This window comes from Schistocerca americana, chromosome 1, assembly GCF_021461395.2.
Source record: "Schistocerca americana isolate TAMUIC-IGC-003095 chromosome 1, iqSchAmer2.1, whole genome shotgun sequence".
Lineage (NCBI taxonomy): Eukaryota > Metazoa > Arthropoda > Insecta > Orthoptera > Acrididae > Schistocerca > Schistocerca americana.
In genome coordinates this window covers 983,186,121-983,200,716 of record NC_060119.1, presented here as the reverse complement: position 1 = coordinate 983,200,716, position 14,596 = coordinate 983,186,121, and the positions used below count along the sequence as shown (strand labels likewise).

General features: G+C 43.2%; 1 pseudogene; it reads left to right on the top strand.

Moving 5' to 3' along the window:
• Positions 1-5,096: 5,096 nt before the first annotated feature.
• LOC124558586 lies at positions 5,097-5,214 on the top strand (annotated as a pseudogene).
• Positions 5,215-14,596: the final 9,382 nt, after the last annotated feature.

Sequence of the window (14,596 nt, the reverse complement as noted above, 5' to 3'; positions counted from 1 at the left end):
GAAGAAGTAGTAAAAAGAATAGATACGGAAGAAAGTTAGTGGAAGATCACTATCAGAAAAGTGAATTCTTCATATTACTACGCAATATAATTAAACATTTCAGAAGCCTGAAATTGTAATGGTGTGCTATTCTCCAGGTTTGCTGCAATGTGTATTTCGTGCCATTATCCGTGGAGCTATTAAGAAAATTGTTGAAATGGCTCTAAGCACTATGGGACTTAACATATGAGGTCATCAGTTCCCTAGGCTTAGAACTACGTAAATCTAAGTAACCTAAGGACATCACACACATCCATACCCGAGGCGGGATTCGAACCTTGCGACCGTAGTAGCCTCGTGGTTTCGGACTGAAGCGCCTAGAACCGCTCGGCCACAACGGTCGGCTAGATATTAAGACATCGAAATATCGATGAACGGTGGTTTCCTTGTTTTCTTGTTTGTTAATTGCTTAAAAGGTTCTCCTGGTTTATCCAGCTATGAGATTATCTTGCATGATCACTGTTGGTTTGCAGGTTCGAATCCTGCCCCGGGCATGGATGTTTGTGATGTCCTCAGGTTAGTTAGGTTTAACTAGTTCTAAGTTCTAGGGGACTAATGACCTCAGCAGTTGAGTCCCATAGTGCTCAGAGCCATTTGAACCATTTTTTGAACTGTTGGTTTCTCCGCAGAAAACACGTGACTGTCTGCCGCAGACGGCTAGATAAGAATCAGTAACCATTTCTTCACATCAGAAATATGATTGACGAGCACAACTTTTACTTTCTCTGTCCTGGTTTTCATTATCGTTATGCAGCGCACAAAACTACCCTAATTAATTCACGATGCATCAAAGTCGCATATAGTGCTTCAGTTACTTCGTAGAACACGTGGAAGTCACTTCAATTACGGTTCAAATGAGAGCTTTTATCGTAAAAAATATTTGAAATTTAATGCATCTGTAAAATGTATTGGTATGGAAACAGAAAAAATCCTTATAACAAAAGTAAATAAATAAATAAAATAAAATACTGGTTCCTCAACTCAGTAAGGATAAAAAAGTATCACTATGTTCGATTTCATGGAAATGGTTGTGCTCCATGACCTTGATGTCATCTTTTTGCTTTATTGCATTGCATATCTATATTTCAAAAGACAGTGCAGTTATCATCACTGCGTTGTAAGTAGTCATGTAGGCAGACCGTAATTATAGCGACATATATTCCAGTCCGACTCAGGCAGGTACAAGCATTAGTAAGTTGGACCAATGTTTGTTCATGCGTGAGTTAGACTGGAATATGTGTCGTTATAATTACGTTCAGTCTACATGATACTTGTAACGCACTGATGATAGCTGCACTGTCAACTGAAATCTTTATCTGCAACGCAATAAGAAAGACATGTCATTACGTCAGATGCTGACTTTCATTCTGTTCAAAATAAGTATCTACGTTCTAGGAATATCAGCACCGTGTCAACGTGTCAAGAGTGCACATTCGCACGTCACCTTATTTGCCAGTATACAATCGCTAAGTATGTTAGGTATGACAGCTATCTCTCTCTCTCTCTCTCTCTCTCTCTCTCTCCCCACCTCCTTCCCCCTCTAACAGCTACACACTGTGTAATTCAAACACACTTATTCATATGAAGCAGTTGGATCAGTATGACATCTGTTTTGATCAAGAATAGTATTTTTAAGAGGCCTAAGTTTGGGCTGAGAAGATAAGCGATTGAACATACTATACACACTATGACGTCTCCCTTTGTGTTTTATTTTAACTTAGAACTTGACTCATATTGAGGAATCACTTCGACATTCCCTAGAGTGATTTATAAAATGTATGAGAAATCTCGGTCGGAATAGATGGCCCGAGATAAGACCCAGTACCATTCTAAAGCTAACATAACATCGTATGTGTTGCGGCCTGTTGCTCGGAATTCTCATGCACATTCAACGGCTGTAATTGGAGCGCATAAGACTGACACAGTGTAAGGTGGAGCCATAAAAAACGTAAACTGAACTAACTACCTTTCAATTTTGTAGCCCGCGCGGCGTCTTTGTACGGGTGACAGGATTTCCCCGGGTCCAGTGACCAGCCACTACCGCGTCCCCATTATGCCAACCCGGCACTTTGATCGTAACTCAGTCGCCGTACGAGCTTCTCCCCTGTCAATAAGGCAAACATTGAGGATATACGAGGATAGTGAAGGCCGGCCGGTATCGGCAATAAATCGATCGGGCGGTTAGCGCTGCTGGGCTGGCTGGCTGGGCAGGGGCACGGGCAGGCAGCCCGCTGGACTCCGCCGCACGGAGGGTTGCCGAACCTGCCGCAGCTCGCGCCGGCGCCGCAACCGTCTCTGCGTAGGTTCTCTGGGCGGGCGACCTGGTAAACGTTGCGAGGGAGACAATCTTCCTTTAGGATTTATTAGAGTGGTGCGTAAGTTCGTACTATTTTTCGGTAAGTTTAATAAACACAACAGATACGCATAACAAAGGCTTTAGTAATCAATAATATATTCTGCCAACGCTGGGGTAACTTTTCGATTCTGCAACTGTAGAAATCATGTGGCTTTGAGGCGAAGAAATAGTCGAGCCATGTTCGGAAAGAAAGTTCCCTAAATGTTGTTCGATAGAGAGCGGAAAAGGTGAAAATCTAATTGCACAAGATCAGGTCAATAAAATAGGTGGTGAGTGACTTCTCAGCCCAACCCCAAATCGTATTTTTTGTCGTGTAGCTGAATGCGGGCCAGCATTATCGTGGAGAAGTGTCACTTCACGCAGTCTTCCTGGTCGTTGTTTTTGGATTGCATGTTCGAGATGTCCACGCTTTTGTCAATAAATGTCAGCACTGATGGTTGTACTTCGGGGAGACAATTTGTAGTACACCACATCGTCATTCTTCCACCAGATGCGTACATTATCTTTTGTGGATGCACGCAACTCTTTGTACGGAGAGTTGTTGCTTTGTTTGCGCTCGACTGTTAGCGTCAAGACACCTTTCCTCGTCACCAGTAACAATACAGCACAGAAACGGTCGGTGTTGATCACGAGCCAATTGAGGACGAGCAAGCAAGCGGAGGCGCACATATGACCACTCGCTGATCCTTGTGAATTTGGCTTATGCTATACGATACCCATGAACTTGATTTTTGAACCCTCCCCACTGCATGTAAATGTCGCACGATGGTGGAATGATCACAGTTAATCACATTTTCAGTTCTCGATTACACTGACGTGGATCGTTGTGCATTAATGAGTTTAAACGATATTCATCAAGCCCCGAACGTCTCTCTGAACGTGAAGAGTCACTAATGTCAAAACGACCCTCTTTAAAAAGAGAGCCGGCCGGAGTGGTCTGGAAGCGCGCTACCGCTACGGTTGCAGGTTCGAATCCTGCCTCGGGCATGGATGTGTGTGATGTCCTCAGGTTAGTTAGGTTTAAGTAGTTATACGTTCTAGGGGACTGATGACCTCAGAAGATAAGTCCCATAGTGCTAAGAGCCATTTGAACCATTTAAAAAGAGAATACCATTTCCTTGCCGTGCTCTGTCCCATAAGCGGTGAAAATGTTTCCGGCTCCCTCCGCTGCTGTCATCCCTCTATTGAACTCAAACAGAAGAATGTGTCCGAAGTGTTCCGATTCTACCACTTAACATTCCATTTTCTAGCGCCCACAGCTCCACTCACTATCTCCAAATGATTAAATGACAATATGTGACAGTGAACTACAAAAAAAAATGACAATCGATCAATAAATCCAAAGCAACCGGAATACCAACATGAGAAACAAAATTGCTACAAACTTATGCAGCGACCTAATATTTATTAACTGCAAGTTATTATCTAGCTACAAACAAAGGTTACAAATATTGAAAAGATATTAGCAGTGGTGTTAAAACAAAGCAAGAAAGTTACTACTAGGCGTAGGTAGCAATCACTTATAATGCTGTTATTGTTTTATGAAGGCAGTCCACGAGTCGTAGTCTATCGTTCTGTATCCAGTGCACTGCAGCGCTCCCAAAACTTGGCGCCCACCTTCATTCTTGCAGCTGTTCACTTGGATCGTCATGTTTTTGGCACGTGTGGCGCCATTCACTGACTGTGGTCTTCACCTTTGTCCGGCATAGCAGTCTCTGTTGACATGAAACACTTGTTCCATTCTTCCGCAGGAGTTTGCACCAGGTCGGAACTGTTGGTGCTTATCAGGAGCTACGGATCGAAACCCCTGTTATATCCTGAAAACTTTGTGCATTCCATGCCAAATCATGACGTCAATCAACTTTTCTTTGCACTATCTCCTCGGATGCTGGGTCTATAGTGAAGCGGTACTGTTAGACATTACCGAGCTTCATTTGCTCTTATCATCTATACAGCGTTACTCTTAGTAAGGTTTAAAAACCCCCGAAGTGATTTAAATAAGGCTGAGAAAAGTAATTTAATATAAGACACATAGGATCGTAAACGTCGTGAAATATTTCAAAATGAATGAGACATGTTGAACGTGTGACGTCACAAGATCACGTACATCGTCGTACGTGCAACGGTTGGGTTTGGGTTTGAAGGGAGGACTGAGTGATGTAATACTTGCGTCCGGAAACGGTGCAAACTTCGAAGACCTTTTGTAAACGTGTTCTGTCGTAAACGAAAAACTTACGAAATTATTGTCCTATTCGTAAGCCAATCAAAGCTCTTCTTATTTCGTGTTTCTTTCCTTTTGTCCCTTCTTTTTTTGCTTGGAGATATTATTCAGTAAAGAAAACTTAGGTCATTTGCTTGTAAGACGCAATTCGGAAACTGAAACTCATCTACTTGTGACGCAATATTGTAGGTTTTTGTTGTACTGTACTTTGCAATAAACCAGCGGTGACCGCGAGACCGGCAAATAAAATAATAAATTTTACTTCAATGTCAGTACAGAATTGTCTAACACAATGAAAAAAATACTGCCTGCCAGACCCAAGACTCGAAATCTGAATCCCACATCGACCTATATAGTCGACTTGGGTTTGGATAATCAGGTGTGACAGACCGATAGGCTCAACTACTGCACGTGTGGCTTGGTAGTCATCTGTGACGTCACATGTTGAACATTTGTCATCCACTTTTGGGGTATTTTCGTGGCAACGGCCTTGCCGCAGTGGATACACCGGTTCCCGTCAGATCACCGAAGTTAAGCGCTGTCGGGCGTGGTCGGCACTTGGATGGATGATCATCCGGGCCGCCATGCGCTGTTGCCATTTTTCGGGGTGCACTCAGTCTCGTGATGCCTAGCGAGGAGCTACTCGGCCGAATAGTAGCGGCTCCGGTCACAGAAAACCATCATAACGTCCGGGAGAGCGATGTGCTGACCACACGCCCCACCTTTCCGCATCCTCACCTGAGGATGACACGGCGGTCGGATTGTCCCGATGGGCCACTTGTGGCCTGAAGACGGAGTCCTTTTTTGGGGGAGGGGGTGATTTTCTGACATTTGCGACTACAATGTGTCTTATATTAAATCACTTGTCTCAGCGTCATCCACGTCGTTTCGAAAATTTTAAACGTTAATACGAATCGCCCTGCATATTTAGAAACTGTAATGTCTGGTACATATTCATATGCTCTTCTTCCTGAACTGGTAGTGTCCCAGATTCAATGGAATTCATCAGTCTTCCATGTTTTAAGCCCTTTCTTGTTAGTTATTAGTTTCTCAGTCCCAACGATGTCACAGTCATTAAAAGCACAGTGTTATTTCTGAATGGCGGAGAATTGGACGATGGACAGAAACTGAACGATGTCAAAATTAGCGTAAGAAAACACATTCGTGAAGTGATCAACGAATTCTAAAGACAAAATTGTGTCCATCGATTTGACAGAAAATCCTAGGAATTCTCACCTTATCTAAAATCAATAGATGGATGAAAGACAAATGTCTAAAACAGTGAGGATAATGGCATCTAAACGGAATACGACGCGAAATGCCTAAATGCTAAATTCCTATTTCCGAAGTTGTTTCACGGAGGAAAATGGTACAGCGATTCCTCCTTTCAACCGTCACACCAACGCTAAAGTGACATCGAAATAAGTGACTACGGGACAGATATTCCTCCAGAATCGCTCAAAAGAGGAAAGGCGATGAACCCTATGAGATACCTTTATGATTTTACCTAGGGTACACGAAGAGACTTGCGCCTCTTCTAGCAGCAGTCTACCTATGTCGCTACAAGACAAAGCGTACCAATTGATTGGAAGAATACATAGGTCGTTCCCGTTTCCAAGATTGATTGTCGAATATAATATACGTCTATAGTGTTATATTAGTGACGTCAGTCTATAGTTTCAAGATCGCGCGTTATGACATTTCTGGATAGCGCAAATAATGATCGTGTGAAACCCATCTCGCTCTGTTCGTCCACGAGCCCCAAAAGGTAGTATGTACCGGCTCCCAGATTGCAGGCTGATGACGTGTTCCTTCACTTCCGGAAGGTGTTCGATATAGTTCTGCAGTGTCGCTTAATGAACAGCCGGCCGCTGTGGTCGAGCTCTTCTAGGCGCTTCAGTCCGGAACAACGCGGTTGCTACGGTCGCAGATTCGAATCCTGCCTCGGATATGGATGTGTGTGACGTCTTTAGGTTAGTTAGGTTTACGTAGGTCTGAGTCTAGGGGACTGATGACCTCAGATGTTAAGTCCCATAGTGCTTAGAGCCATTTCAACCATTTTAATGAAAGAGAAAAGTGTATGTAATATTAGACAAGGTTTGTCATTAGACTGAAGAGTCCCTAGCGAATAGAGCCCAACTTGTCTTTCTCAACTTATTGTGAGAGAAATCTTCAGTCAACCTACTCGCGGAGGCTGGGGTCCCTCCACTAGGAGTCAGGCGCCAACAACAGCTACTCAATTATGCTATACACGTTCGCGGCTCCCGTAAGTGTTCGAACAATCGTGTCTTTTTCCTAGTAGGGAGGTACACCTGCCGCAACAGAGATCCAGACCTGGGGTTGGAATTGCAGTTCGACTGCACTTCTCTGCTCTGAATTCCTACTTCCCCCACTGTCGCCTCTTGTCAGGGAGCAATCGCGCACGCCCCCATGGCGTGTACCCCGACCTCGGATCTGTCTCAATTTATCCTTATGACCGAAACATTCAGTTGAACCGATGGTGTTTCGCCGCCTATTCCTGGCTGTCCTCAATGCATTTCCGAGCTCTGATGTGGTATACACTGACGGCTCAACGGTCGACGGACGAACCGGATTTGCATACACACATGTAAGGTGCAGTGAAGCGCACTCCTTGCCGAATGGATGCAGTGTCTTCGCTGCTGAATTGTTAAACATCAAACGAACCCTTAGCTATGCTAGTTCTTTCACCAGCGAGATGTTCCTAATCTGCAGCGACTCTTTGAGCAATCTTCACGCTATAGACCAGTGCTATTCGTGTCACCCATTACTCACGACTGTCCATGGAACTGGACAGCCGGTCGTCTTTGTCTGGACCTCTGGACATGTTGGGATCTCAGGGAAGGAACATTCTGATCAGTTGACAGAGTTGGCTACCACACGACGATTTTGGAAGTAGGTGTCCCTAAACTGGGCCTTCGGTAGACTATACGCCGTCAATTGTTGCAGGTCTGCAACTAGGAGTGTGTCCCATGGACTCTCCAAACAAACGGAAGGCAATAAAGCAGACCACGTCAACGCTTCTTGCAGGGAATCCACTGTCCTTTATTGGCTGCACTTGGTTGCCCCATGGCCACATTCTCGTACGTGACGACCCTTCATACTGCCGATGTGGTGCCCGCCCGATGGTAGCCAACAGGCGCACTAAACTGCCAAATATGTCTGCTTCGCAACGATATCTTATGCTTCCAGACACACTGCCTCCGATGCTAGTAGACGAAGCCAGAGTGGCTGACCTGGCTTTACATTTCACCTGTGAAGGTGGTTTCCACTCACCTCTGTGAAATAAGGCACTTTGGCCTCATTGACCGCTTGAATTGTTGGAGCGGCACCCCTCACCTGCTCTGGCCCACGGGACCCATAGAGGCCCTTGGTCGGTGGTCTGGCCTGGCCCCTGTCTTTCCTGCCTTTTTATTCTCCTATTCTTTTATGTTATCTGTTTTTAATGTTTTGTCTTCCCTAAAATTTTATCATCTTGTCAGTGCTGCTCGTTCTCTTGGGGCTACGGAAGACGAGGGAGTACTAGTTGGATGCAGAGGGTGCGTCTCCCATCGCACACCATGACTTAGGGACCTCCGGCTGCATTCTGGGCAGAGCGGCTCTCCCACCATACCTCCTCTGACTCCCATCCTACCTTTCCTCCATTTTATCTTTGTATTGTTGTATCTTGGTTACAATCAGGCTTCCTAGGATTTGCCTTCCGTATCAGTCCTCTTAGGATTGTTCCTAGTTCGATATATACAGGGTGAGTCACCTAACGTTACCACTGGATATATTTCGTAAGCCACATCAAATACTGACGAATCGATTACACAGACCGAACGTGAGGAGAGGGGCTAGTGTAATTGGTTAATACAAACCATAAAAAAATGTACGGAAGTATGTTTTTTAACACAAACCTAGGTTTTTTTAAATGGAACCCCTTTAGTTTTGTTAGCACATCTGAACATATAAACAAATACGTAATCAGTGCCGTTTGTTGCATTGTAAAATGTTAATTACATCCGGAGGTATTGTAACCTAAAGGTGACGCTTGAGTACCACTCCTCCGCTGTTCGATCGTGTGTATCGGAGAGCACCGAATTACGTAGGGATCCAAAGAGAACGGTGATGGGCCTTAGGTACAGAAGAGACTGGAACAGCACATTACGTCCACATGCTAACACTGAAACTTCCCCTTTGAACAATTATACAAGACTGTGCTTAACCTGACACACAATATTTTTTAGCGCAACGCAATCTGACTTTCAAAAAATCCCTACTAAAGAATGGCCCTGACTAACATTAACCTATACGTTTCACAAATCACTTACCTCACAAAAATCTTCGCTACTCAAGCTACTGCAATACAGCGAGCGCCACTACTGCCAGCTAAATAAAAGATTCAAACTACTGAAGGCACTAACTACTGATAGGGATAGTTAGCAAATGAAAGATATTAATAGAGAACAAACAATGTATTTACCTTGATATCATCATACATAAATATAGCAGTTCATGACAAATTTCAAAACTCCGCCATCTCTCTCCCCACATCCACCACTGCTGGCGGCTCACCTCCAACTGCACAACGCTACGCGCTGTTCACATCCAGCTGCCGCTGCCCAACACTACAATGGCAGACAACAATGCAAAACTAGCCACAGACTGCACACAGCACAGCCAGTGATTTTCATACAGAGGTGGCGTTACCAATAAAAAAACTTAAACAGCCTACTTACATAGCCCCCATGCTCCCCACAAAAAATTTTACAAATTGGTTTGGGCAGTGGCCAATACAGATTTGAAAAAAATTTTCATAATTACAATAACAAAGAAATCAAATGCACACACTTATTGATACAATGTTGGTCAAAAGCTAAAATTTTGTCACAGTCCATTAAGACAGTCCTGATCATTCATCATAATAGTAATTACAGTTTTTTTTTTTGCAAAGTCTCATTAGTAAAAGAAATTGCACACAGAAGTAGTGGATTTCCATGCAGTCTTGAAGAAGTAGTGTTGTCCTTCCAACGGAAAGACAGCGCTGACTCTCGACATGCACACAGGTAATGGGCTACAACAGAGCAAACCCACAGCAGAGTCTTTCGACGTTTTGAAGAATATTGGTAGGTAGGTCATCACAGAGCAGACCCACTGGAGTCCTGGTAGAGATTGTGGTATTGGTGGGCCACCAGAGGTGCAGACCCACTGTAGTCCTTGTAGAGATGGCCAGCAGCCATCTGTTGCGATTGTGCAGGTGCACATTCACCATCGAAGAGTCTTGCGGAGAATATAGCAAGTCCATAAACCACCACTTGTGCACTCACAAAGTTTTTGGAATTGTCCTTAGACCCAACAATGCTGTTATCCAGTCCCTTGCTGAATTAGTAACACACGTGCAAACACTAACAGTCCCAACTTCTCACATGTTGTCCATATACTATGACCAACAGAAACGTGTGCAGTGAAATGTAACTGACAAGTTAATAATATCATGAACTGGTGACAATTACAATTTTATAACATAAGTATACAATAACAAAGGTACAAAATCATCATTAAAAACATAACAATACAGATAACATTTGTAGTACAGGCTTTACAAAAGAATCGAACTAACATATACATCAGTGGAATTATGACATGAGTACATACATAAAAGATCACAATAACTTATGAAACATCAACTTCACACATGAGCATTAAACAGAACAGAATTAATAATGTCTAACATCGTTACAAAGTAAATAACATATTATTAATGCCAATTATATTCGAGGATAACAGTATTCCTCATCATAGTGAATGTAGCTTAATATTAAAAGAAAAAAAATTCTATGAAACTACACAGAGACAGGAAGAAAACAAATACACAAGGGTACACAAACACATAGTGGGATAACACCAATAGGAAAGGACAGGGTTCGTTTTCAGTGTAACATTTGGTACTGCAGTCCAACCCAAAACTTCATATATCTTTCCTCTTATTTCATCCTTTGTTTCCACCAAAAAAATTCTATCTAAGCATGCTTTCTGTATTTATATGTTCACACATTTCTTACCTCAACATTTATTTCCAAGAAAATCCTACCTAAACCTGTTTTCTGTACTTTTTTTTGTATAACTTCTCAATGCATTTCTTCCAATTCATCGCAACTCATTCTCTTAGAGGCTACCCCCTCTTAAGCTAACTTAAATCTACTGAGCTCAGATGCTAAACTAAGGGACGAGGCAATGCAGCAGCACAAAATAAGTAACACAAACAGCAATGACCCAAAAAATGAAAATTGCAAAGCAAGCTACAGTAAATCTAAATTACCAAGCAATGCAACATTACAACTAATATGAGCCAATGTGCAGCAACAAGAAAAATAAATGAGTAGTAAAACTGGCTTAGCAGAGTAACACAAAGTCAAATTCAGTAACACTATGCCTGGCAAACAGCAGTAACTTATACCTAAACATGACATAGCTCAAGCAGAAAAAATATTACAGTAAAAACAACAATGCAGATAAGGGAAATGTATATTCACATCTTAATGTCTATGTAATTAAAGTGGTGCACCACAACAACTTATTGTAAAAAAAATATTACCATGTACTTGAAAAGAAAATTATGTGTCCAGTTACTGTTACTAGTCCCTTCTTATTGTTCTTTCCTTTCCAAGTGCTCCTTTTTTTAAAGAATGTGGATTACAAAATTATCATTTAATGGATCTGTTGACAGAAAGTGTTCACATTAGCAAATGCATCTAAGTTTATTTTATAAAACTAATGCTGTAACACAGCTGGAAAACAGGTATCAAATGAAATAAGCAATTACGCAAACCAAAGCATGCAAATATCATTCATTAGTCATGTCACATTTCATAAGTTAGTAGAAATTCTCTCAACTTTCGTAGAAAGACGCTTGTCGTAATCAGGTGTGTAGATGTAAAAATATTTCTCGTCATTTCATTAGGCATTTCAGTAAATATCATAAATTACGAGCTCCATAGTATGCTATCAACAAGGAAATGTCAATAGCGAGGATAATGGCCTCCCCCTTTTTTTTCTACCTGTGCTTCCGGAAAGGCACACCCTAATGGCTTGTTCTCCAGGTGTCTGACACAGCGGTGTGCCGACGACGCACGTGCAGGTGGTCACTTAACTTTCTTACGGAAATATTTACGACAGCAGTTTTCGCTACAGTGACAGTCTCATATAAAAATTTCACAGGTCGAGAATTTACGTTGCAAATGTGTAGAAACAAAATCCTATGAATATAACAGTGTCCAAAAAAATTTTCGCCGGCATTGTGATACATTCACGCATTTACACACATTTCATAACTCTTAAAGTACGATTCTTGGTTTCCAACATCCTTTTCATAAATCAGAGTCCCTAATCATCACTCATTATTCCTTGCTTTATTACACATACACTCCTGGAAATTGAAATAAGAACACCGTGAATTCATTGTCCCAGGAAGGGGAAACTTTATTGACACATTCCTGGGGTCAGATACATCACATGATCACACTGACAGAACCACAGGCACATAGACACAGGCAACAGAGCATGCACAATGTCGGCACTAGTACAGTGTATATCCACCTTTCGCAGCAATGCAGGCTGCTATTCTCCCATGGAGACGATCGTAGAGATGCTGGATGTAGTCCTGTGGAACGGCTTGCCATGCCATTTCCACCTGGCGCCTCAGTTGGACCAGCGTTCGTGCTGGACGTGCAGACCGCGTGAGACGACGCTTCATCCAGTCCCAAACATGCTCAATGGGGGACAGATCCGGAGATCTTGCTGGCCAGGGTAGTTGACTTACACCTTCTAGAGCACGTTGGGTGGCACGGGATACATGCGGACGTGCATTGTCCTGTTGGAACAGCAAGTTCCCTTGCCGGTCTAGGAATGGTAGAACGATGGGTTCGATGACGGTTTGGATGTACTGTGCACTATTCAGTGTCCCCTCGACGATCACCAGTGGTGTACGGCCAGTGTAGGAGATCGCTCCCCACACCATGATGCCGGGTGTTGGCCCTGTGTGCCTCGGTCGTATGCAGTCCTGATTGTGGCGCTCACCTGCACGGCGCCAAACACGCATACGACCATCATTGGCACCAAGGCAGAAGCGACTCTCATCGCTGAAGACGACACGTCTCCAGTCGTCCCTCCATTCACGCCTGTCGCGACACCACTGGAGGCGGGCTGCACGATGTTGGGGCATGAGCGGAAGACGGCCTAACGGTGTGCGGGACGGTAGCCCAGCTTCATGGAGACGGTTGCGAATGGTCCTCGCCGATACCCCAGGAGCAACAGTGTCCCTAATTTTCTGGGAAGTGGCGGTGCGGTCCCCTACGGCACTGCGTGGGATCCTACGGTCTTGGCGTGCATCCGTGCGTCGCTGTGGTCCGGTCCCAGGTCGATGGGCACGTGCACCTTCCGCCGACCACTGGCGACAACATCGATGTACTGTGGAGACCTCATGCCCCACGTGTTGAGCAATTCGGCGGTACGTCCACCCGGCCTCCCGCATGCCCACTATACGCCCTCGCCCAAAGTCCGTCAACTGCACATACGGTTCACGTCCACGCTGTCGCTTCATGCTACCAGTGTTAAAGACTGCGATGGAGCTCCGTATGCCACGACAAACTGGCTGACACTGTCGGCGGCGGTGCACGAATGCTGCGCAGCTAGCGCCATTCGATGGCCAACACCGCGGTTCCTGGTGTGTCCACTGTGCCGTGCGTGTGATCATTGCTTGTACAGCCCTCTCGCAGTGTCCGGAGCAAGTATGGTGGGTCTGACACACCGGTGTCAATGTGTTCTTTTTTCCATTTCCAGGAGTGTATACATATTTGTAGACACTTCTTCAATATTTCATCATAATAACTACATAGCATAATCAGATTCCTCATATAGCATCAGCTTATTGATCATAAACATACCTCAGTAGCATAATACACATCGTCGTCATAAAAATATCATCATAACACCTGTCAAATCTCAAAAACGTCGTAGCTTTCTGCAATAATTTCAAACCCTAAAAAAATATTCTCTGCTCATTTCAATAGTGTCATCTGCCTCAAACGTACTTTAAAAATCATGATCTCATACCAAATACATCATTCAAAGCTCTCGTAGTATCAAAATGGTTCCGAAAAATATGAGCAGTTCACAAAGTACAGACAAATACAATTTCATAAGTGTGAAGTTACCCAACTGTTTAATTGAGTAAACATGTATCACTGATGTAGTAAAAAAAAAGTTTATCTCTCAGTTAAATGATCAGATAGCTGTGTAATTTATGTTTCAGAGAAATATGGTACCGATGTGTAAAGTTGTATAAGCAAATACCATATTAGCTAGGGTTCCTTGTGCTTGCCAAACACATGGTACACAAAGTAAGCATGTACCCTCCTGAGGATTAATGTAATTATACCCTCAGGTGTTACAGATTACAGCAATGGAGTGAAATGTATCACGGAAAACCTTTGTATCATTGTACTCCAAATATCTTTAAAAATAAATATTTTAAGTACAAAATCAATCACTCAAATACGTGTCCTGTAGCGCTAAATGTGCGTCTTGTTGCAACATAATCTCTGTGGAAGTGTCGTAGTTATCGTCCTCCGAAAGCTAAGTTCTGCAGAAGTCAATGTACTTACCTCATGATAAACAAAAGTGAAATGCTTTGTGTATAGATATCGCAGTTATTACGCTTATTGTTGTGATGATGAAAGTACTGTACTGTAACGTATTGTTGTGCTACGGAAAACCCTGTCTCATTGTAGCTATACTACAAAAGTTACTACTAAAACCTGATTTACTTTCCAGAAGAATTCAGAAAAACTGTGCAGATATAAAACAGATACACCGCAAAAGCAACTATGTAAATTATGTCACACATTAGTAGTGTCATGATATAACCGTGTAGCTGTCAAAGAAACCAAATACTAAGTCATCTTTAATCTCACAGAAAGTAC